General features: G+C 39.9%; 1 protein-coding gene and 1 long non-coding RNA gene across 3 annotated transcripts in view; both read right to left on the bottom strand.

Moving 5' to 3' along the window:
* LOC129824159 (acid-sensing ion channel 1C-like) overlaps positions 1-23,648 on the bottom strand; it is a 196,138-nt gene that overhangs the window by 69,939 nt on the left and 102,551 nt on the right. The gene's annotated exons all lie outside the window — the stretch shown is intronic.
* On the bottom strand, positions 1,938-4,947 carry LOC129824161 (uncharacterized). Of its 2 annotated transcripts, XR_008754720.1 has the most exons (6): positions 4,624-4,910; positions 3,929-3,990; positions 3,668-3,764; positions 3,329-3,532; positions 2,460-2,586; positions 1,938-2,345 (listed from the first exon to the last, which is right to left on the bottom strand). It is a non-coding gene; the product is annotated as an uncharacterized LOC129824161 (long non-coding RNA). The 2 variants fall into 2 exon arrangements; XR_008754719.1 differs by having other exon boundaries at positions 2,460-3,532; positions 4,624-4,947.

The following is a 23,648-nucleotide window of genomic DNA, read 5'->3' as shown; positions in this document are numbered from 1 at the left end:
TGCGTGGCTAGCAACTTTTATGGAGAGACCGCCCAGAGTTTTCCATTCCATTGAGAAAGTAAATGATAGCTGCGTACTAAGTCCTGCAACCCCCAGCACATGACACAATCAACAGCACAAAACCAAAGATAGATATTTTTAAAGAAATGTATCTTGTGTCATCGTGTTGACCATAAACTTTTATACCACCACCAATCGGAGGTAAAATGGATGTGTAATTATATGTGATCAAAACATCAGCTTGTGTAATGTAGTAACACATACTGTCCACATCATCGAAAGTAGCGTAATATGCACTAGCGTTCAAAAGTTTGGGGTCACTTAGAATGTCCTTATTTTTGTCCATTAAAATAACATCAAATTGATCAGAAATACAGTGTAGACATTGTTAATGTTGTAAGTGACTATTGTTTCTGGAAACGGGTGATTCTTTATCTACATAGGGGTACAGAGGCCCATTATAAGCAACCATCACTCCTGTGTTCAATGGCACGTTGTGTTAGCTAATCCAAGTTTATAATTTTAAAAGGCTAATTGATCATTAGAAAACACTTTTGCAATTATGTTAGCACAGCTGAAAACTGTTGTCCTGATTAAAGAAGCTATAAAACTGGCCTTCTTTAGGCTAGTTGAGTATCTGGAGCATCAGCATGTGGGTCCGATTACGGGCTCAAAATGGCCAGAAACAAATAAGTTTCTTCTGAAACTCGTCAGTCTATTCTTGTTCTGAGAAATCAAGGCGATTCCATGTGAGAAATTGCCAAGAAACTGAAGATCTCGTACAGTGCTGTGTACTACTCCCTTCACAGAACAGTGCAAACTGGCTCTAACCAGAAGAGAAAGAGGATTGGGAGGCACCGGTGCAAAACTGAGCAAGAGGACAAGTACGTTAGAGTGTCTAGTTTGAGAAACAGATGCCTCAACTGGCAGCTTCATTAAATAGTACCCGCAAAACACCAGTCTCAACTCAGTGAAGAGGAGACTCCGGGATGCTGGCCTTCTAGGCAGAGTTGCAAAGAAAAAGCCATATCTCAGACTGGCCAATAAAAAGAAAAGATTAAGATGAACAAAAGAACACAGACATTGGACAGAGGAACTTTTTTGTTGTGTCCATACCATACATGCCCTTCAAAATCAATAGTTTCTTGCCAACAAAAATGTTTCATTTATTGAGATAACGTATGTGTTCTAAGGATTTTAGTAATGTTATTCACCATTTTCTCCTTCATGGGTTGACACCCCACCTTCACGACCCCGGGAGCTTTACCTCTCTCCCTCATCCTCTCAACTGCAATCAACTCTGTTTCGCAGCCTACCAATATCAGCTGGTTCACCTTGGAGATTAGGTCCTCGTTTTCATTGGCTGGCAGTCGTGCAACTATGACAGACACGTCTTAGTGGAACTTAGTTGTTTTGGCTGCGCCTATTCTCCAAGATTCCTAGAATTCTACACGAGTCTGCAGATGTCCAACTACAAGAGCTATGTGGTCATGTAACTGCTTGTTATTATTCTCCAGTTGAGTCAGCAAAACTGTAAGATTATCCTGGATGGCTTTATCCACGTAAGCTGTTAACTTTGCTATTCATTCCTTTTTCATTACGCAGCTTCATTTCATCCATCTGGATTGGCACTTTCTTTCTTTGATACATTTTGCTCTATGCTTTTCTCACCACTAGATAGATTTCTACAGGAGTCCATATATTTTAGCGGTTAAGTGTTTCTGTTATTGCCGTTGAAGTTAGCTAGCCAGCTACGTTTATAGCTAGGCTAACCAGCTAACTCGCCAAGCATTCCCCAACAAGTCTGCCAATTGACGATCTTTCACCCAAACGGGATTCAGACATCAGCTGCATCCGTTTATGGGCCGATCTCTGTGTTTTAAACTTTAAAAACATTTAAATATTTTTTTTTTGGGGGGGGGGGGAGTTTTGTCCGATAAAGAAGTAGCAGCGTTTTTATTGTCATTTACAGCCGATACAGATAGATACACTCTAAGAAATAAAGGTGCGATCTAGAACCTAAAATGATTCTTTGGCTGTCCCCATAGGGGAATCCTTTGAAGAACCCTTTTTGGTTCCAGCTAGAAACCTTTCCACAGAGGGTTCTACCTGGAACCAAAAACGGTTCTACCTGGGGCTACCTTGCCAAACCATTCAATTGATAGTAGCATTCTATTCAATAACAAATAAAGACAATAACAAGTAATAGATGTGTCCTGTATAATTATATTGCTGAGTGCAAGGTCTTGAACCAATCAGAGACATCAGCATCAAGCCTGTCTTGTCAGTCTGGATGCCATCATATCATTTTTGAAGTCTCCCAAGTGCTGTCTCCATAAAGGTGTCTGTGAACACATGCACACAGTCACGGTTCGATTACCAATGGCAGTTAGAATCTGTTTTTTTGTCAGAAATCATCTACTCTATGTTGAAGTTTGATCAGGTCAGACTAAATCTACCTCATTTTATTCTCCCCATCGACAACTGTTGGTGAGCAGGCAAGAGGTGAGGTCTTTGCCAGAGCCACATTTATGGGCATAGCAGCGTAGATCAGCTCCTGGCCCCTCATCAAAGATACTGGATCGTCTATTTCACACATACACAATCAATGGTAGTTATGATTAGCCTGGTTGAACCAACCGGATCCTTGCGTTCACCTTTCTATTTCACTTCAGATATCATAAAATGTGAAGAGAAATAGAATGGTGAACACAGCGATCAGGCTCGTTCATCAAGCTAAGTTATGCCTTGGAAATAAGCAACAAATAGTGGCAGTTTACATACACTGTTGTAGTCAGACATGAGTTAGCTAGTACCACCATAGCTGCATCCTTAGACATGTGGTGCACCTCAAAAGGCTAATGTGACTGTTTAGTCTAAATTAAACTAAATTATAGTGGCATGGAAACAAGATGACATTGCTGAAGTAGTCAAAAATTAGTAGGAAACAACTTTGCCATTTTATGATGTCGTCAAATTTCCATTAGAGAGATGGCAATGTTGCCATTAATGTAACTAGCAAAGTTAGTCAAAAATAGCTAGCAATGCTAATGTTAGCTAGCTACAATACAGTGTTCCCCTCAATTTTAGTTAGCTGGCAGAAATTACACTGCCTCTAAAGTCAATCTGGCGACATCACAATCATGACAAGAGGTTCCTACTAATTATTTGCCTTCTTTTGAAATGTTATTCTGTTTCCAAACCAAATCTGAGTTGTATTGAAGAGTGCACATCAGCTATGCCATTGATGATAGTGATAACGATCAACAAAATATACATAACAAGATACATAACCAGCAGTCTATGGTCTAGCTACCGCTTTACTTACCACCAGTGGGGACCAATGAACTACAACCACCTATTCCGCACGGTAGGGCCCTACAGCAGGGCATGCAAACCATAGTTGTCTGTGCATCCTGCTGGAAGCATGCATTGTCGAACTGGAGCCTCATGTCCAGGGTGAATACATTTTTATTCATGTATATAAGATATCACAAAGGTGTGCCAACTAAAATATATATCCCAGAAAAGCCTGAAGAATAGGACAAATAGACATGTGAATATGAGTCAGTTCGTATGTGTGTAGCAGTTTGGATGAATGGGTGGTTACTTAAAACACATGATGACATGTTAAATGGCTATGAGAAAGAGATGAAGAGACTCTTACTGCAATGTCAGGTACCATTGAAGGCCCCAATATTCAGTAAGGCAGTTGGAAGCAGTTGTGCCTCACCATCCGGGCCCATGTTACAGCATGTAGAGGTCTGATTGGGAGATGACAGTATATACATGATGTACCTTTCATCACCAAAGCCATGTTAGCATTTACTGCACATGTTGCTGCACAAGCCAACCATTTTGTTAGTTTCATTGATATAAATGGGCAATTCACATACAATATCCAGTTCATAAGCATTGACTGTAATACCTCTTGGGTCCTGTGGTTGTCTGGCAGCTTTCTGCTTTCTAGTGATCTTACTCCCTCTCCACCTGAAATGCAATAACAACAAAAACCTGAATAACAATAAGCCTAGTCAGTCAGTAATTTGGCTAACTAGGCTAATTAAACACTCATGTAACTGTTCACAAGCCTATTCAGCCAAATGATATCAAAACAATACAGCCTATTTGCAGGATGGGCATTTTTCTTGCCAACTTTTCAGTCACCAATTAATCAAAAACAGGCATTGAAACGAAGTAGTTTGACAATTGTCTTCAAAGGTCAGTAACAAGTCTTTAATATATAACGTTAGCTAGCAAATATATAGTATTGCTTTCTTAGAAACCAAACTACTATGATTATGGTGGGAGTTTTCCCCCCAGCAGTTTCAATTTAGGTAGCTAGCTACATGTTGACAGCTAGCTAATGGCATTTATATGACCTTTATCAATAAGATGGTTAACTACCACATATATTTGTTTCCACCTCGCATCTAAAGCTGCCTGATATAGCTAGCCAGTTGATAGTAAAGCTAGGATGAATGTCAGAAGCCAGGTAGCTAACGTTAATTTAGCTGCTGTCAATGGAGTTAATCTGAAATGTACTATTTATATTTCACATAAACAAACTACTGCCATGCATTTTTACAACAAAAAAATATGTACACATATAAAAGAGATTACCTTCAGGTAGATCATTTTATTCTAGTTACTTTGTAGAAATGACTTCCCTTCTCCTCTTCAAACTACTTCCTGAGATTTGATTGATGGAACAATCCGGCCAATGGTTGCAGCAATAGGCGGCGGTTGTTTTGGCTGATTGGTCAGGAGTAAAAGGTCCTGCCCGCAACGTTGCTCAGTCAATTTTTTTAAACGTGTGAATCTCTTTCTACAAATGTACAAAACGTTCTACACACTTGGTAACTCTTGGTAACGTGACAACAGTTACATAACTCCAAGCGTGCGCAGATACAATCTTGAAGTGTATTTTTTGCTTCGCAGCAGAATATTCATAGTCGTAAATAGACTTGTAATAATTCTGAAAATAAATGATGCTTGCAAATCTTATTGAATGTATTCAAATGTCAAGTTACATGTTTGCGACTGTTACATTTTTCACACATTATGATACAAGCTTGCAAAATAAAATTGCACATTTACGAACCACAAATCACAATGTGTGACCACGAATTTCAAAATTAAAATTTACAGGGTTCTATCATTATTATCCCATACACTTTGTAGTACATTTTACACTAAAATAAATGTTTGACTCATATCGATGCTACATAGGTCGTTTTCAATGGGATTAGTTGGTTTTTAGGGGCAGTCGTTCTTTAAGGGGGTACACACAATTTAGCCATAATGAGTAAGGAACTATGGAAATAGTTTAAATAAACCCTATTTAATCCATTTTTTTTAAATTCATAGACAAAGTATGATTTACAGTATGTATCAGATGAGATGGAGATCATTACAACTAAATAAATTATTAGGAAAAAGTAAGGGGTGCCGAAGCATTTTGTATCCTATAAAAGGTGTTCAAAACAGGTTGGGGACTACTGTACTGGCATGCATCTGCTTATATCTCCCTCCCACGTTCAGATGACATCTACAGAATATGTTAAGAGGTTATTTTCCTCTCTTTTGAAAGGTAGCTGGCTTCAAACCACTTCCTGTCATGACTCTAAATGGCAATTATTTGTGAGCACACCCTGCAGGACCTTTGGGATTTCAGTGCAGGAGGAAGGCAGCTAGCTTTAAGTATCTCTTGATTTTGGATTGGAAGGGAAAAGTTGAACACAAACTGACTCATTATCCGAGTATGTGCATAAAAGAGACAGGGCCTTGGAAGTCCCTGTGGTGAGAAGAGGACTGCTACAGTAGGCACAGTGTGCGTTATGTATATTTTGTTGATCGTTATCACTATCATCAATGGCATAGCTGATGTTCACACTTCAATACAACTCAGATTTGGTTTGGAAACAGAATAACATTTCAAAAGAAGGCAAATAATTAGTAGGAACCTCTTGTCATGATTGTGATGTCACCAGATTGACTTTAGAGGCAGTGTAACTTCTGCCAGCTAACTAAAATTGAGGGGAACACTGTATTGTAGCTAGCTAACATTAGCATTGCTAGCTATTTTTGACTAACTTTGCTAGTTACATTAATGGCAACATTGCCATCTCTCTAATGGAAATTTGACGACATCATAAAATGGCAAAGTTGTTTCCTACTAATTTTTGACTACTTCAGCAATGTCATCTTGTTTCCATGCCACTATAATTTAGTTTAATTTAGACTAAACAGTCACATTAGCCTTTTGAGGTGCACCACATGTCTAAGGATGCAGCTATGGTGGTACTAGCTAACTCATGTCTGACTACAACAGTGTATGTAAACTGCCACTATTTGTTGCTTATTTCCAAGGCATAACTTAGCTTGATGAACGAGCCTGATCGCTGTGTTCACCATTCTATTTCTCTTCACATTTTATGATATCTGAAATAGAAAGGTGAACGCAAGGATCCGGTTGGTTCCACCAGGCTAATCATAACTACCATTGATTGTGTATGTGTGAAATAGACGATCCAGTATCTTTGATGAAACAGATTCTAACTGCCATTGGTAATCGAACCGTGACTGTGTGCATGTGTTCACAGATACCTTTAAGGAGACAGCACTTGGGAGACTTCCAAGATGATATGATGGAGTCCAGACTGACAAGATAGGCTTGATGCTGATGTCTCTGAATGGTACAAGACCTTGCACTCAGCAATATCATTTTGCAGGACACATCTATTACTTGTTATTGTCTTTTTTTGTTATTGAATAGAATGCTACTATCAATTGAATGGTTTGGCAAGGTAGCCCCAGGTAGAACCCTTTTTGGTTCCAGGTAGAACTCTTTTATGTTCCATGTAGAACCCTCTGTGGAAAGGGTTCTAGCTGGAACCAAAAAGGGTTCTTCAAAGGATTCCCCTATGGCAGGGGTGTCAAACTCATTCCACGGAGGGCCTTGTGTCTGCAGGTTTTTGGTCTTTCCTTTCAATAAAGCCCTAGACAACCAGGTGTGGGGAGTTCCTAACTAATTAGTGATGTTAATTCATCAATCAAGTACAAGGGTGGAGCGAAAACCCGCAGACACTCGGCCCTCCGTGGAATGAGTTTGACACCTGTGCCCTATGGGGACAGCCAAAGACTCATTTTAGGTTCTAGATGGCACCTTTATTTCTAAGAGTGTATCTATATGTATCGGCTGTAAAATACAATGAAAACACTGCCTCAGTTGGTAGAGCATGGCTTTTGCAACGCCAGGATTGTGGGTTCGATTCCCACGGGGGGCCAGTACAAAAAAGTATGAATGTATCTACTTGTAAGTCGCTCTGGATAAGAGCGTCTGCTAAATGACTTAAATGTAATGTAAATGTACTTCTTGATAGGACAACCCCCCCCCCCCCCCCCCCCCCGAACAAAAAAAAACAAACAACTTATTTAAACGTTTTTAAAGTTTAAAACACAGAGATCGGCCCATAAACGGAGACAGCTGAAGTCTGAATCCCGTTTGGGTGAAAGATCGTCAATTGACAGACTTGTTGGGGAATGCTTGGCGAGTTAGCTGGATAGCCTAGCTATAAACGTAGCTGGCTAGCTGACTTCAACGGCAATAATAGAATCACTTAACCGCTAAAACATATGGACTCCTGTAGAAATCTACGCACTGGTGAGAAAAGCATAGAGCAAAATTTATCAAAGAAAGAAAGTGCCAATCCAAAGATGGATGAAATGAAGCTGCGTAATGAAAAAGGAATGAATAGCAAAGTTAACAGCTTACGTGGATAAAGCCATCCAGGATAATCTTACAGTTTTGCTGACTCAACTGGAGAATAATAACAAGCAGCTACATGACCACATAGCTCTTGTAGTTGGACATCTGCAGACTCGTGTAGAATTCTAGGAATCTTGGAGAATAGGCGCAGCCAAAACAACTAAGTTCCACTAAGACGTGTCTGTCATAGTTGCAGGACTGCCAGCCGATGAAAACGAGGACCTAATCTCCAAGGTGAACCAGCTGATATTGGTAGCCTGCGAAACTTAGTTGATTGCAGTTGAGAGGATGAGGGAGAGAGGTAAAGCTCCCGGGGTCGTGAAGGTGGGGCGTCGACCCATGAAGGAGAAAGTGGCGAATAACATTACTAAAATCCTTAGAACCCATACGTTATCTCAATAAATGAAACATTTGCGTTGGCAAGAAACAGTTGACTTTGAAGGGCATGTATGGTATGGACACAACAGAAAAGTTCCTCTGTCCAATGTGTGTTCTTTTGTCCATCTTAATCTTTTCTTTTTATTGGCCAGTCTGAGATATGGCTTTTTCTTTGCAACTCTGCCTAGAAGGACAGCATCCCAGAGTCTCCTCTTCACTGAGTTGAGACTGGTGTTTTGCGGGTACTATTTAATGAAGCTGCCAGTTGAGGCATCTGTTTCTCAAACTAGACACTAATGTACTTGTCCTCTTGCTCAGTTGTGCACCGGTGCCTCTCAATCCTCTTTCTATTCTAGTTAGAGCCAGTTTGCACTGTTCTGTGAAGGGAGTAGTACACAGCGTTGTACGAGATCTTCAGTTTCTTGGCAATTTCTCGCATGGAATAGCCTTGATTGTTCAGAACAAGAATAGACTGACGAGTTTCAGAAGAAACTTATTTGTTTCTGGCCATTTTGAGCCCGTAATCGAACCCACCAATGCTAGTGCTCCAGATACTCAACTAGTCTAAAGAAGGACAGTTTTATAGCTTCTTTAATCAGAACAACAGTTTTCAGCTGTGCTAACATAATTGCAAAAGTGTTTTCTAATGATCAATTAGCCTTTTTAAAATGATAAACTTGGATTAGCTAACACAACGTGCCAGTGAACACAGGAGTGATGGTTGCTGATAATGGGCCTCTGTATCCCTATGTAGATATTCCATAAAAAACAGCCGTTTCCACATACAATAGTCAATTACAACATTAACAATGTCTACACAGTATTTCTGATCAATTTTATGTTATTTTAATGGATCACCACTTTATTTTAAGAATGTGAAATGTCAGATAGTAGAGAGAAAGATTTATTCCTCTTTTATTTCTTTCATCACATTCCCAGTGGGCCAGAAGTTTACACACACTCAATTAGTATTTGGTAGCATTGCCTTTAAATTGTTTAACTTGGGTCAAACGTTTTGGGTAGCGTTCCACAAGATTCCCACAAAAAGTTGGGTAAATTTTGTTCCATTCCTCCTGACAGAGCGGGTGTAACTGAGTTCGGTTTGTTGGCCTCCTTGCTCGCACACGCTTTTATAGTTCTGCCCACAAATGTTCTATAGGATTGAGGTCAAGGATTTGAGATGGCCACTCCAATACCTTGACTTTGTTGTCCTTAAGCCATTTTGCCAAAATTTTGGAAGTATGCTTTGGGTCATTGTCCATTTGGAAGACCCATTTGCGACCAAGCTTAAACTTCCTGATTGATGTCTTGAGATGTTGCTTCAATATATCCACATCATTTCCCTTCTCATGATGCCATCTATTTTGTTAAGTGCACCAGTCCCTCCTGCAGCAAAGCACCCCCACAACATGATGCTGCCACCCCCTTACTTCACAGTTGGGATGGTGTTCTTTAGTTTGCAATCATCCCCCTTTTTTCTCCAAACATAACGATGGTCATTATTGTCAAACAGTTCTATTTTTGTTTCATCACACTAGAGGACATTTCTCCAAAAAGTACAATCTTTGTCCCCATGTGCAGTTGCAAACCGTAGTCTGGTTTTTTTATGGCGGTTTTGGAGCAGTGGCTTCTTCCTTGCGGAGCGGCCTATCAGGTTATGTCGGTATAGGACTCGTTTTACTGTGGATATAGATTATTTTGTACCTGTTTCCTTTAGCATCTTCACAAGGTCCTTTGCTGTTGTTCTTGGATTGATTTGCGCTTTTCGCACCAAGGTACATTAATCTCTAGGAGACAGAACGCGTCTCCTTCCTGAGCGGTATGACGGCTGCGTGGTTCCATGGTGTTTATACTTGCGTACTATTGTTTGTACAGATGAACATGGTACCTTCAGGCATTTGGAAATTGCTCCCAAGGATGAACCAGACTTGTGGAGGTCTACAATTTTTTTTTCTGAGGACTTGGCTGGTTTCTTTTGATTTTCCCATGATGTCAAGCAAAGAGGCACTGAGTTTGAAGGTAGGCCTTGAAATACATCCACAGGTACACCTCCAACTTACTAAAATTATGTCAATTAGCCTATCAGAAGCTTCTACAGCCATGACATCCTTTTCTGGAATTTTCTAAACTGTTTAAAAGCAGTGTCAATTTAGTGTATGTAAACTTCTGACCCACTGGAATTGTTATTCCGTGAATTATAAGTGAAATAATCTGTCTGTAAACAATTGTTGGAAAAATTACTTGTGTCATGCACAAAGTAGATGTCCTAACCAACTTGCAAAAAATATAGTTCGTTAACAAGACATTTGTAGTGTTTAAATATCGAACTTTAATGACTCCAACCTAAGTGTATGTAAACTTCCGACTTCAACTGTAGATATGCTTTACTAGGAGCTGCAGTAGCTTGTTTCCTCTGTCCATGTGTGTTAGTACATTGTAGAAATGAGAGAATTTCCTCCCCAAGCTGATGTAATGCTTTAAATCTGCACTGGAAGTCATTCATTAAGGGGCCACAGGGGAATTCATAAATCTGCCATAGAAGAATACAAAAGGCAAACAAAGGCTTCACTGGGGTTACTTCAAAGGTCCCTCTCCAAAATTAATTCCTGGCAGTGGGAGAAACCAATTAGCTACTACACAGACATCAAGCGCAATATTAAGATAAAAGGTGACTTTTCATCCCGCTTAACCTCTAAAAGTCTAAGCTATGTGTGTGTGTGGGGGGGGCTGGTCATACCAAATCAAATTTTATTGGTCACATACACATGGTTAGCAGATGTTAATGCTAGTGTAGCGAAATTCTTGTGTTTCTAGTTCCGACCGTGCAGTAATATCTAGCAAGTAATCTAACAATTTCCTAACTACCTTTTACACACAAGTGTAAAGGAATCAATAAGAATATGTACATATAAATATAAGGATGAGCGATGGCCCAACAGCATAGGCAAGATGCAGTAGATGGTATAGAGTACAGTATATACATATGAGATGAGTAATGTAGGGTATGTAAATATTATATAAAGTGGCATTGTTTAAGTTACCAGTGATACATTTATTACATACATTTTTTAAGCTGTTTTTCAGTCTCTCGGCCCCAGCTTTGATACACCTGTACTGACCTCGTCTTCTGGATGATAGCGGGGTGAACAGGCAGTGGCTCGGGTAGTTGTTGTCCTTGATGATCTTTTTGGCCTTCCTGTGACATCGGAGGGCAGGTAGTTTGCCCCTGGTGATGCGTTGTGCAGATCTCACTACCCTCTGGAGAGCCTTACGGTTGTGGGCGGAGCAGTTGCCATACCAAGCGGTGATACAGCCCGACAGGATGCTCTCGATAGTGCATCTGTAAAAGTTTGAATGTTTTTGGTGACAAGCCAAATTTCTTCAGCCTCCTGAGGTTGAAGAGGTGCTGTTGCGCCTTCTTCACTACGCTGTCTGTGTGGGTGGACCATTTCAGTTTGTCCGTGATGTGTACGCCGAGGAACTTAAAACGTTCCACCTTCTCCACTACTGTCCCGTCGATGTGGATAGGGGGTTGCTCCCTCTGCTGTTTCCTGAAGTTCACGATCATCTCCTTTGTTTTGTTGACATTGAGTGTGAGGTTATTTTCCTAACACCACACTCCGAGGGCCCTCACCTCCGCCCTATAGGCCGTCTCGTCGTTGTTGGTAATCAAGCCTACCACTATACAGTAGTGTAGTCTGCAAACTTGATTATTGCGTTGGAGGCGTGCATGGCCACGCAGTCATGGGTGAACAGGTAGTACAGGAGAGGGCTGAGAACGCACCCTTGTGGGGCCCCAGTGTTGAGGATCAGCAGAGAGGAGATGTTGTTTCCTACCCTCACCACCTGGGGGCGTCCCGTCAGAAAGTCCAGGACCTAGTTGCACAGGGCGGGGTCGAGACCCTCGAGCTTAATGGCGAGTTTGGATGGTACTATGGTGTTAAATGCTGAGCTGTAGTTGATGAACAGCATTCTTACATAGTAGGTATTCCTCTTGTCCAGATGGGTTAGGGCAGTGTGATTGCGATTGCGTCATCTGTGGACCTATTGGGGTGGTAAGCAAATTGGAGTGGGTCTAGGGTGTCAGGTACAGTGGAGGTGGTATGATCCTTGACTTGTCTCTCAAAGCACTTCATGATGATGGAAGTGAGTGCTACGGGGCGATAGTCGTTCAGCTCAGTTACCTTAGCTTTCTTGGGAACAGACCATGGACGTTTTAAGATGGCCATACCATGGATCCTTTAGCTAGTCCTCCAATGTAGGTATGAAAATAAAAATATGACATGTATTTGATAAAATATTGAATTTAGCCTTTACTACTATAGCCCATAGAAATACATTGAATAGCACAATCATAAAAGGAAAAAAAGACAGGCAAAAAAGACAGTATCATAAGGAATAAGGTTTTGAAGTGTCTGTCCTATATCTAGGAGATATAAGGAAGCTCAGGAAATTGCTGTGTTTTTTTAGAGACATATTTAATCCCTAATTTTTGTTTGCACAAAACTACCTCCATACATCCATCCGTGTGTATGAGTTACCTTCAGATGAGTCTCGTGACACTTATGGGGATCGTAAAGCAAAACGGAGAACATCATTTTCACGAGAGTCTCCCCTTTCCATAGTGGGGTCCATAGGAGGTTGGTGGTACCTTAATTGGGGAAGACAGGTTCATAGTAATGTCTGGAGCGGAAAAGGTGGAATGGTATAAATGCATGAAACCTATGGCATATAGTCAACATAGACACTAGAACTAACGCGTTAGTAAACCCGCTCCAATCATACAGTAGAGTGTACTGTCAGCAAGCAGTTTAGCAGTTACACCAGCGGGCCCCAGTGGCAATAAATTAATAAAACCAAAAGCTTACCTTGAAGAGGTCCCCTGTTGGATAGCCATAGCCAGCTAGCGAACATAGCATCCCTCTCTGTTTCAGCTGGGTGTTTCAGTAGGCTAAACTAGCTAGCTGCTTTTGCTAACTAAGTGAAAGTTTAAAAAAAACATAGCTCTCTCTCTCACTTCTTCATTTTTAAATAAATGAATTTGTTCAAAACTGTTCAACTATTATATTTCTCTCTCTTTGAGTCAACTTCTCACCTCATTTCATGCACTGCACTGCTTGCTAGCTGTAGCTTATGCTTTCAAAACGGGATTCCTTCTCTGATCCTTTGATTGGGTGGACAACATGCTCATGCTGCAAGATCTCTGATAGGTTGCAGGACGTCCTCCGTAAGTTGTCATAATTACTGTGTAAGTCTGTGGAAGGGGTGAGAACCATGAGCCTCCTAGGTTTTGTATTGTAGTCAATGTACCCAGAAGAGGACGGAAACTAGCTGTCCTCCGGCTACACGATGGTGCTACCCTACAGAGTGCTGTTGAGGCAAATGTAGACCTTAATTGAAAAACAGTTTGTTTTAATCAATTATTTGGCAACGTGAATATACTTAGTATGTTTTTATCTAAAAGGATTTTGAAATTCACGGAGGATGATGGTTCTCCCCTTCCTCCTCTGAGGAGCCTCTGCTGGAGTATAGGATGTGTCCAAAACATTATTTGTGTATGAGTAAAGACCTTAACTTTTAAAAGTAATATGTTCACTGGACAGTTACTTTAAGATCACCCTTCTCCAATCAATGGTGTTTAAAACAGTGTTTTTATACTGAGGGGGAGTTTTTTTTCCAATTACACAGTCCTTTGGTGTGGCGTAACTGTCATCGGGCTGCAACCACAGACTTGAGTTAACTAATTATGCCCACTTCACCCTGTAATGGGTGTGTTAAAATGCATGAGAAATTCCATCTAAAAGCCCCAGTAAACATCGTCTCAGCTACATCCTGTGACATCCACTCATGGGATCATTTCCCTTATTCCCCATCCCAATTACAAAAGTCACTCTTTTAGCTAGCTACATTACTTACTGTAGTTCCAATGGCTCAGTGGTTTGGAGCTAGAGTATGGTGTTGTTTACATCAGGGTTGTGGGCTTGTCTAACAACTACAGTACTTTAAAACCATTTGAAAATAACTACAGTAAAGGAAATCTACAGTAATATTATTTAGGAAGAGGTACTATTAGACGTTTCACTCCAAATCTCAGTCTTGTTGCTACACTGCTTTTCTCTCTTTTCACATTCCAGGTGCTGTAACCTCACTGAGGACAGTTTGGAACACAACTAATCATTTTGGATGTAGTTACTCTGTTCAGGAAAACATTTTTGGTGTTGCTTGAGGCCATATGGTTTCATCTGTTTGACCTTAGTTTACACCTGCCTTCATTGTGTTGGGTGCATTTGGGCAGATCTCTGTGTTTTGCTGGACCCCTCCTTTAGAAAGACAGTGAAGTGAGGCTTCAACGCTGTCTTCTTCTGAGAGATGCCTCTTTAACAAGCTCTCTAGTGAGCCTCAGAGCTATCCTGCTTCTTCACTGTACATCCGCCCAGTACATACTGACAGGATCTCAATACAATTCTGTCTTCCACACAAGACGTAAGACACACACACGCACTCCTCTGCTGTAAGTAGCCTGCCATTCTCAGTCACCCACTCCAACCCCAACTCTCCTACAGGTACATATTATATTAACGTTGAAACATGTTACAGTGCAGTGTTTTATGCTAATTAGTATGATATGTACAACTCATAAATCTTGGGGTGGTTTTGCTAAATGATTATCATTCTTTCTACAGACGTACAGTGGGGTCCGCAATTATTGGATTCCTTGATAAAGATGAGCAAAAAAAGACTAAAAGAAGTACAATACAAATACTGAGCTATATGCAACTAATACAATCACTCAGAGAAAAAAAACGAATCTAAATTCCAACCACAGGTTTTCAATGGGGTTCAAGTCCGTAGACTGAGATGGCCATTGCAAAATGTTGATTTTGTTGTCAATTATCAATAAAAGGTATTTATAAAGTCCTTCTTACATCAGCTGATGTCACAAAGTGCTGTACAGAAACCCAGCCTAAATTATCAATTTCTTTGTGGATTTTGATATGTGCTTAGGGTAAATGGGGGAGAATCTCAATTGTCAGAGGGGAGAGACTTCTGTCTTTCTCATCCAATGGGTTTTGAGAAGGAGATGAGGAGAAAGGAAGCGAGTAGTATGTAATTGAGATCTTCCCATGATAAGTAGAAAAACAAACAAAATCTCAAAATCTCACACTATCCCTTTAACAAGGGTCCCAGGACCAGTGGAAGTAAAACAGCCCCATAACATCAAAGATCCACCAGTATATTTTACAGTAGGTATGAGGTATTTTCTGCATATGCATTATTCTTTCGAAGGCCAAACCCACCATTGGTGTGCATGGTCAAAGAGCTCTATTTTCCTCTGACAATAGTACTGCCTGGAGTTTGCTAAACAGCATTGGCACTTGAATTGGAATCGGTGCTATGATCATATGACACGAAAATAGAGGTCCTCACACCTACTGTAAAATATGATGGTGGATCTTTGATGTTATGGGCTACTTGGTTTCCACTGGTCCTGTGGCCCTTGTTAAGGTCTACATCATCATGAACTCTACCAAGTACCTGGACATTTTAGCCCAAAACCTGGTTGCCTCTGCCAGGAGGCTCAAACTTGGCACAGGTGAATTGTCCAGCAAGACAATAACCCCAAGCACAGATCAATTGACCACAAAATCAATATTTTGCAATGGTCATCTCAGTCTCTGGACTTCAACCCCATTGAAAACATGTGGTTTGAATTGAAAGAACACATCCCTCCCAATGTGTTCTCCAATCTCATAAAAACAGTTGATTAAAAGGCTCAGTCTCGTTATTCTCGCAGGGGGAGGATTCTGGAATATTGAAACCAGAGGATCCAATCATTTTGACCCTTATCATTTTTTGATTTCAAAAATATATATTTGTAAAAAATAATATTTCTCTGAGCAATTGTATTAGTACAAATAGTTTTTTTAAGCTAACAATATAGCTCAGTATTTGTATTATTTAATTCATACAGTCTTTTTTGCTCATCTTTATCAACGTAACCAGTAATTCCGGACTCCACTAATAGGATTTACATTAGCATTAGCAGAGTTACTGGCTTGACATTTTATCCAGTGAATAAGCCTGTGGAGTTAATTCATGGATGATGGGGATAGAGAGTTAGTCTGCCGATTGCTACATCTCTCTGTAGATGAATCAAAAAGCTATTATTTTGTTGCCAAACCTGAATGAATAGCATCTGGCAGCAGGTGGCAATGTTAATTTAGTAAGGGGACATGGTCAGTGGAAACTGTCCTTGCTTTGATTCTGGCTCGATGAATAGAGAGAAACATTAGAGACACTCCTATAGGAGTCGTGCTATGACTAATTGTCCTGTTATACAAAAACAGAACATTTAGAGTATTTTATCATATTAATGTTATTAACATGGGGAACATTGCAGATGTAGTAGGCCATTCAAGTCAAGATTATGGGGATTTTTTCCCACGCCCACAAGGTGCGCTATAAATAGTACATTTTAATTGTACACTGATTGATTCATCATCGACTGGAGCTTCAATCTTCCATCTAGGCTGATCTGAATCTCAAGAGTTGCCTTAATAAGGTTTAAATACCTCATGCGGTCTTATCCTTGATTTAGACTAAGTAGAGGAGAATGACATTTGGGATAAGTATGATGTTTTTTTATTCGTAATGGCAATGCACACACCTAAAACATTACTCAGGCAACATATGCCATTGATTAAATGCACAGGCTGGAAGGATTTGACTGCAGCCCCGGCTTTACTCATACATTCACTGTGTATTCTCATACAAATACCAAAGTATTCCATCATAGTGCAACTATTGAGCCACAAATAATTCTGTTAACATTTACAAACACGCTATCAGCTCACGATCTGCCCATGTCAGCACAGACAAGTGAGTTTGTTTTATTTATTTATAGGGGACAATGCACATTAATCAACATCAATATTACAATAATGCAACATCCATGTAACTGTGCCGGGTTTAGCCAAAAGATCATTTGCACCCGTAGTCCCAAGGCAGCTAAGGACACAACCACAATACAACTACTCACTAAAACAATACAAAATACAAATATATTACATCCAATAATATAACATATAATTCTAACGACAACATCAACACTATCATTACTGTCGTCTTACATATGAGGAACCACAGATAACTCATGTGTACAGGTTTGGATAGATTTTAGCCATGTTTTCAATTCAAATGTAAAAGTACAATAATCAGTGCAGTTTCTCAAGTCCATGGGCATTGTATTCCAATATATTGTAGCTCTAACAGAGAAGACCAATTGGCTCATGTTACTGTGTCGAAAAGGGACAACGCAGTCCCCTCTAGTTACTGCCCTTGTTATCCTGAGGGTGTTTTCCTTGAGCATAATATGCCGGCATAGGGGTGGAGGGGCAGACCATGCAGGATCTTAAAGACAAGGCTTGCATCTACAGTACATACTGCTTTAAACTATCCAGACTAAATAAATGATGTTTGTAAATGATGTAATGGTGGTAACTGTTTGGTTTGTTATCAAAAATCTTAAGTCTTTGTTTGTAAAGTGATTCAATTGGTTTCAGAATAGTAGCTCCTGCTTGTGACCAGCATGTGAGGTAATATCTCAGATGTGAGAATATCACAGCATGCATATATAGTTTGTCGGCCTCCAGGGGAAGGAAAGGTCTTAGAAACCTAAAGTTGGATAATCCAAACTTAACTGTATTGACCATCTTCTTCACATGTTTTTTAAATGTCAAGTTGGAGTCCAAAATGACACCAAGATACCTGAAGTTAGACACAACTTTCAGATTCTCCCCATGAACAAGAACAGCTCGTTGGGAAGAATCAATGGATTTCTTAGAGAAGTACATACAAACAGTATTGTGTATATTTAAATGCAGGCAAGAATTAGTCATCCATTTAGAAACATGTACCATAGCTTCAGTTAACTTATTAATAACCAATTGTCTATTTTTTGAGGGGACATACAGAACTGTATTGTTAGCATTGTCAGCATGTTAACTTGTGGGCAAGCAAGTGGGTGATCATTTATATACAGTAGATGGTAAACAGAAGGGGGCCTAATATTGACCCTTGTGGGACCCCAATGTTATAGTAAAGAGATTCCGACTGAGTGTCCCCCAAACAAACCCTTTGACTTCTGTTTGTCAGATAGGAATACATCCAACTAATGACTTCAGTGGACACATTAAGGGAGGATAGTTTGGATAGGAAGAGCCTCATGATTCACTGTATCAAAGGCCTTTCCAAGATCCAAAAAGACTGCGCCGACTTCCCCACATATGTCCAGTTTAGATTTAATGCACTCACGAAAATAGCAATTGGCTGTTTCGGTTCTGAATCCAAAATTGCATTTGATGTATGGAGTTTCCCTGAATGAGGTGATCAGTCAGATGATCAGCCACCCATCTTGCAGCTGCTTTTGATACCACTGGAAGAATGCTTATAGGTCTGTAATTTTCCACCAGTGTTGGGTCACCAGATTTTAAAACAGGTATCACTGCAGCAGACTTCCAAGCATTGGGGAAGAACCCATATTTGATGGACAGATTAACTAGATGTACAATAGGGGCAATCAGAGAATATTTGTGTCTCTTCGGGAATACAGTGTTTAGACCAAATACATATTCTGTATTAGAGCTCCTGGAGAAGCTAATAATACTGTCCACTGCTGATGCTGAGATTTCAGGAATTGTGAATATTGGTTTATTATTACTATCTATGGGAGTGAGAACTGTGGTCTTGGTTGAAAATCTTTGAGCCAGTTCCCTGGCAGAGTCAACAAAAAAAAATGTTAAAGGTGGTGGATATGAAATTGGAGTCTTGAATTAGAATCCCATTAACCTTTAATTCAGGATGTTCTTTGGACTTTTCAGCTCCTCTCCCTGTTAGTTTGAAATTTTCCCACTTTCCTTTTGCTTCATTGATCACTCTAAGAAAGAACTCTGCTTTTGATTTTTTTTTATATTCCTAACCACCTTAGTTCTCAGTGATGCAAATATACATCTGTCACCATTCTTACCAGACGTCAAGGCTGTTTTCAAGTAAAAATCCTGTTCTCTCATCTGCCTCCAGAGGTCCTTGTTGAGCCATGGTGGAGAGGTTTTCCGTCTTGGCTTTGAAATGTCCTACTAAAAGAGGTATCCACTTTGTCAATAGCTGACAGAAATGTTCTGTATCCAGACTCTGGGTTGTCATTGCTTAACAGCTCAGACCAGTCAATTTGACTTATAGGTGCATCGTAGTTACTCTGCTCACTTTTCTGGATTTTTTTTATCGTACTGTTGCACATTAATATGGTTCTTAAATCTCTTTTTAGTGAGCTTTCTAACCACCAATGTAATGTTGTGGTCAGATATGCCAATTAGTAAGTTACTGGACATAATTATTCAATCAGGTTTGTTAGTAATCACCAGATCAATTTGATGACTGTGTTATGACTTGGATGACTGTGTTACTCTGGTTGGACCTTGTATTATTTGAGTCAGGTTGAAATAATCTGTGATCACTTTGAGTTTTTCCCTGCAAGTTTTGTTTTCCCAGTATATATTGAAACCCAGAAAGGTCATAGTTCTAGCCATCACTCTGGTTGTAATTCCAATAGTGTCCACAAGATGGCAGCAGTGTATGTGCAAAGTTTCAGATGGATAACTTGAAGTATGAGTGAACTACAATACTTTTAGTGTGAAGTCCACAGGTACATTTGGGCAAATCGTGAAGGAGACATTTGCATTCATGTTACATTTTTCTGCAAGAATATTGTCAAATCTGTATACTTGGACTTTGATTTAGCTTTCCAAGTATTAGTAGCCATATTATAAGTTCAACATTTGCAAAACAACTAGTTTTCATAACTTCATAACTCTGAATATCCTTATAATTTTTGTCCAAAATGAAAAGGCATGCTGTCGTACAAGGTTAGAAGCTACTTTGTACGACATATACATGGTTTCCGGATACTCCCGCAAAGCCCAGATCATTAGCTATCTAGTTAGCTTTGTTTGACCTCGATTGGTGCTGATTTGGCAAAGATACAGTCGTTCAAGTGATGACCGCCCGCATCAACGGCGTGCCATGAAGGCGTCGCTCTCTGACCAAATATAGTGTCCTATTGGATATACTACACCCCTAATGATATAGTGAAGTCTTGCTACCTTCTAGGATCTCTGAAGAATACATACAAACATGATTTGACTGGTTGAAACAGCATTTAGGGTGAGATTCTCACAGATTCCTTTCTTTGCAAATTGAACGAGTGGAAATCCAAAATCGATCGTGCATGTAATATGGACCTTTTTAGGATATGAAAAAGGATTGTATCTAACAAAACTTCATGTTATCTCTGGGACCCTTTGTATGATAAATCAGAGCAAGATTTCAGAATGTAAGTACACATTTCACCTTCAGAGGTGAATGTATCTAACCTATCACAGTGAAAAAGTGTTTTGTTGTTAGGAGCTCTCCTCAAACAATCGCATGGCATTTTTTTATAGTAATAGCTACTGTAAATTGGACTGTGCAGTTATATTAACAATAATTTAAGCTTTCAGCCAATATAAGACACTTATATGTGTCACGTTCCTGACCTTATTTCCTTTGTTTAGTATGTGTTTAGTTGGTCAGGACGTGAGCTGGGTGGGCATTCTATGTTATGTGTTTCTATGTTGGGTTGTCAACTAGCCTGATATGATTCTCAATCAGAGGCAGGTGTTTTACGTTTCCTCTGATTGAGAACCATATTAAGGTAGGCTGTTCTCACTGTTTGTTTGTGGGTGATTGTTGCCGTGTCTGTGCGTCACACGGTACTGTTTTCGTTCGTTCACGTCGTTTATTTGTTTTGTATTTTGTCAAGTGTGTTTTTTTGTCTTCGTTGCTTTAATTAAAAGATATGTATTCAACCCACGCTGCGTTTTGGTCCGATCCATGCTCCTCTTCAGACGAGGAGGAAGACGAGCGTTACAATATGTACCGACATTTTGTTGTTTCTCTAAAATCTGTGATCTTGACATTACGTGCTGCATGATTTACAACTGTCCCGTGGACGGGACGCCGATCCTTTTAAGCATGGAATTTAGATGGTCATAAAACGAGATATCCGATGTTGGTGGTCGATATAATCCAATAATAGTGAGACACATATGAGGGGAGAGGAAGACATTCAGCCCCATACATTCAATGTCATTGGCATGATTCCATATGATACGATTGTATTTAAAGTAATCTTTCATGTACGTAAGCAATCCACCCCCTCTGCCCTCTTCCCTGTCCCTCCTGAATATGGAATATCCAGGGACATTAAAGCAGAAATAGGAGAAGATTTCTTCAACCATGTCTCAGAGAAACAGGGAAAAAATGTAGATTCGAGTCATTCAATAACTGTTGCACCTGTTCACTCTTAGAAATAATGCTATGAATATTCAGATGACCTCCCAATATACCTTGAAACCAGGGTCCCAGAGCATTTTAGCCTGATTAACGGTTTGAAAAAGTTTCATGGTACAATGTTTTCTAATACCTGGGTATTAGGGAACTGAGTTTGTCTCGAAGGCGGGTTTTGTTCGGGACATGTATCAAGTGTTGGCATTAAAATGACATTATCAGCAGATTGCTCATCCTCCTGAAAAGCCATGTTAGCGACAGAAGTTATGCTCACATACACAGCATGTCCTTCTCTGATCCAGATAATATAGGTTACTCAAATATATATTATTTCAATCCTTCATCAATGATTTCGGTCTGGATGGCTAATTAGTGGGATTATATTGAGGAAAAGCCGTATTTTCCTACAGCCTTACTTGTAATGCCTTTTCCCTGTATGCTAGCATTGAGACGAAGGGCCCAATTTTGTTCGATCAGGTGAGGTGTAGATGCATAAAATATTACTTCACAAGATATCCCTTGCTTGGTGCTAGGCTTTTGACTGCACTAGATGTGAAAACTAACACACACAGTGGATCTATGCAGTAAAGGATGAAAGACAGTTTTGTGAGGGAGTGTTGTGTAAGGGCTATGCATCCCCCTGCCTGCTCCCAAGCTTCCATGACCAATACCATAGAGGCTGGAAAACCAGCCTGTGTAGCCTTGATAAATGCTCTCAGGGAAAAGCTGTCCCTGCTCCTGTCTGCCTGACAGTAGCTGCCATTTACTGCCTCCACATCAACACTGCAAGCAATTTGAAGGGCTATCATCATCTTTTCTTTTGTCTATGTCACTGTCGAGGAGAGAGCGAAACCGAGAGAGAATGGAATTTAATATTATACAGCGCTTGGGATCTAAGCTAAGCTAAAGATCCCTGTGCATGATAGGCTACGCAATAAGCCATTTCATCAATATACTGCTGCCATCATATGCAGTCAATATCTTGGTTGCTCCCTAGTGTATGTATATATATATGTGTATATATATGTATATAAATATAGCCTCTCATATACACACAGTAAATGTCAAAGATGACATGCATTTCCAACCATGCCTGTTCATGTTAATGATCAATTGGCTTTTTGATCTCTGTCTTCAAATGGATCGTGTGTGAGGCTCCAGCTGTTGGTTGTCAGACAGCATGTTAGAGAGAGAATACACAGGAATACCAGCCCTGTTTTAACCAATCTATGATATCATATCAAATCGAGCTTTATTTATACAGCACATTTCAGACATGAAATGCAACGCAATGTGCTTCATAATCACAGACATTTTGGATGATTGTACTATATGCATGACTGTAGGTCGCTTTGGATAAAAGTGTCTGCTAAATGGCATATATACAGTATTATTATATTATATGTTACTTTAAATTAATTATGTATACCCATCATTAGATACATAGATCCATCTATGAATTTAAGTGTCTCTCCAGTTCTTCAGCCCGGGCGTCATGCACCCCAAACATCTTAGGGGGCACAAATGATGTGAGGATGGTTAAAGGATGGTCTGGAGGGGGGCTAGTTGGAGAATTTTGCATTTTACAAACACCTGAAACACCTTTTTACTGAAATCTAGAGCCATAATCATTATGCTTAATTCTAGGTCAAAAATATGTTTATTTTTCTGCATATCTCAGTATAACTCTTGACCTGTCTAAATCAAATCAAATTCTAATTTATTTGTCACATGCGCCGAATAGAACAGGTGTAGATCTTATAGTGAAATGCTTACTTACAAGCCCTTATCAACAATGCTTTAAGAAGTTTAAGAAAAAAAATAAAGAAGTATTAAGTAAAAAAATAGAAAAAATAAAAGTAACAAATAATTAAACAGCAGTAAAATAACAAGCGAGGCTATATACAGGGAGTAGCGATTTAGCGTCAATGTGCGGGGGCACCGGTTAGTCGAGGTAATTGAGGTAATATGTACATGTGGGTAGAGTTAAAGTGAATATGCATAGATTATAAACAGAGAGTAGCAGCAGGTTAAAAGAGGGGTCTGGGTAGCCCATTGATTAGCTGTTCGGGACCTTGACTTGGCGCTCCGGTACCGCTTGCCGTGCGGTAGCAAA

The sequence above is a fragment of the Salvelinus fontinalis genome, chromosome 26 (genome assembly GCF_029448725.1).
Source record: "Salvelinus fontinalis isolate EN_2023a chromosome 26, ASM2944872v1, whole genome shotgun sequence".
Classification (NCBI taxonomy): domain Eukaryota; kingdom Metazoa; phylum Chordata; class Actinopteri; order Salmoniformes; family Salmonidae; genus Salvelinus; species Salvelinus fontinalis.
Note: the sequence above shows the minus strand (reverse complement) of the source record. Positions and strands in the feature narration are given on the sequence as shown.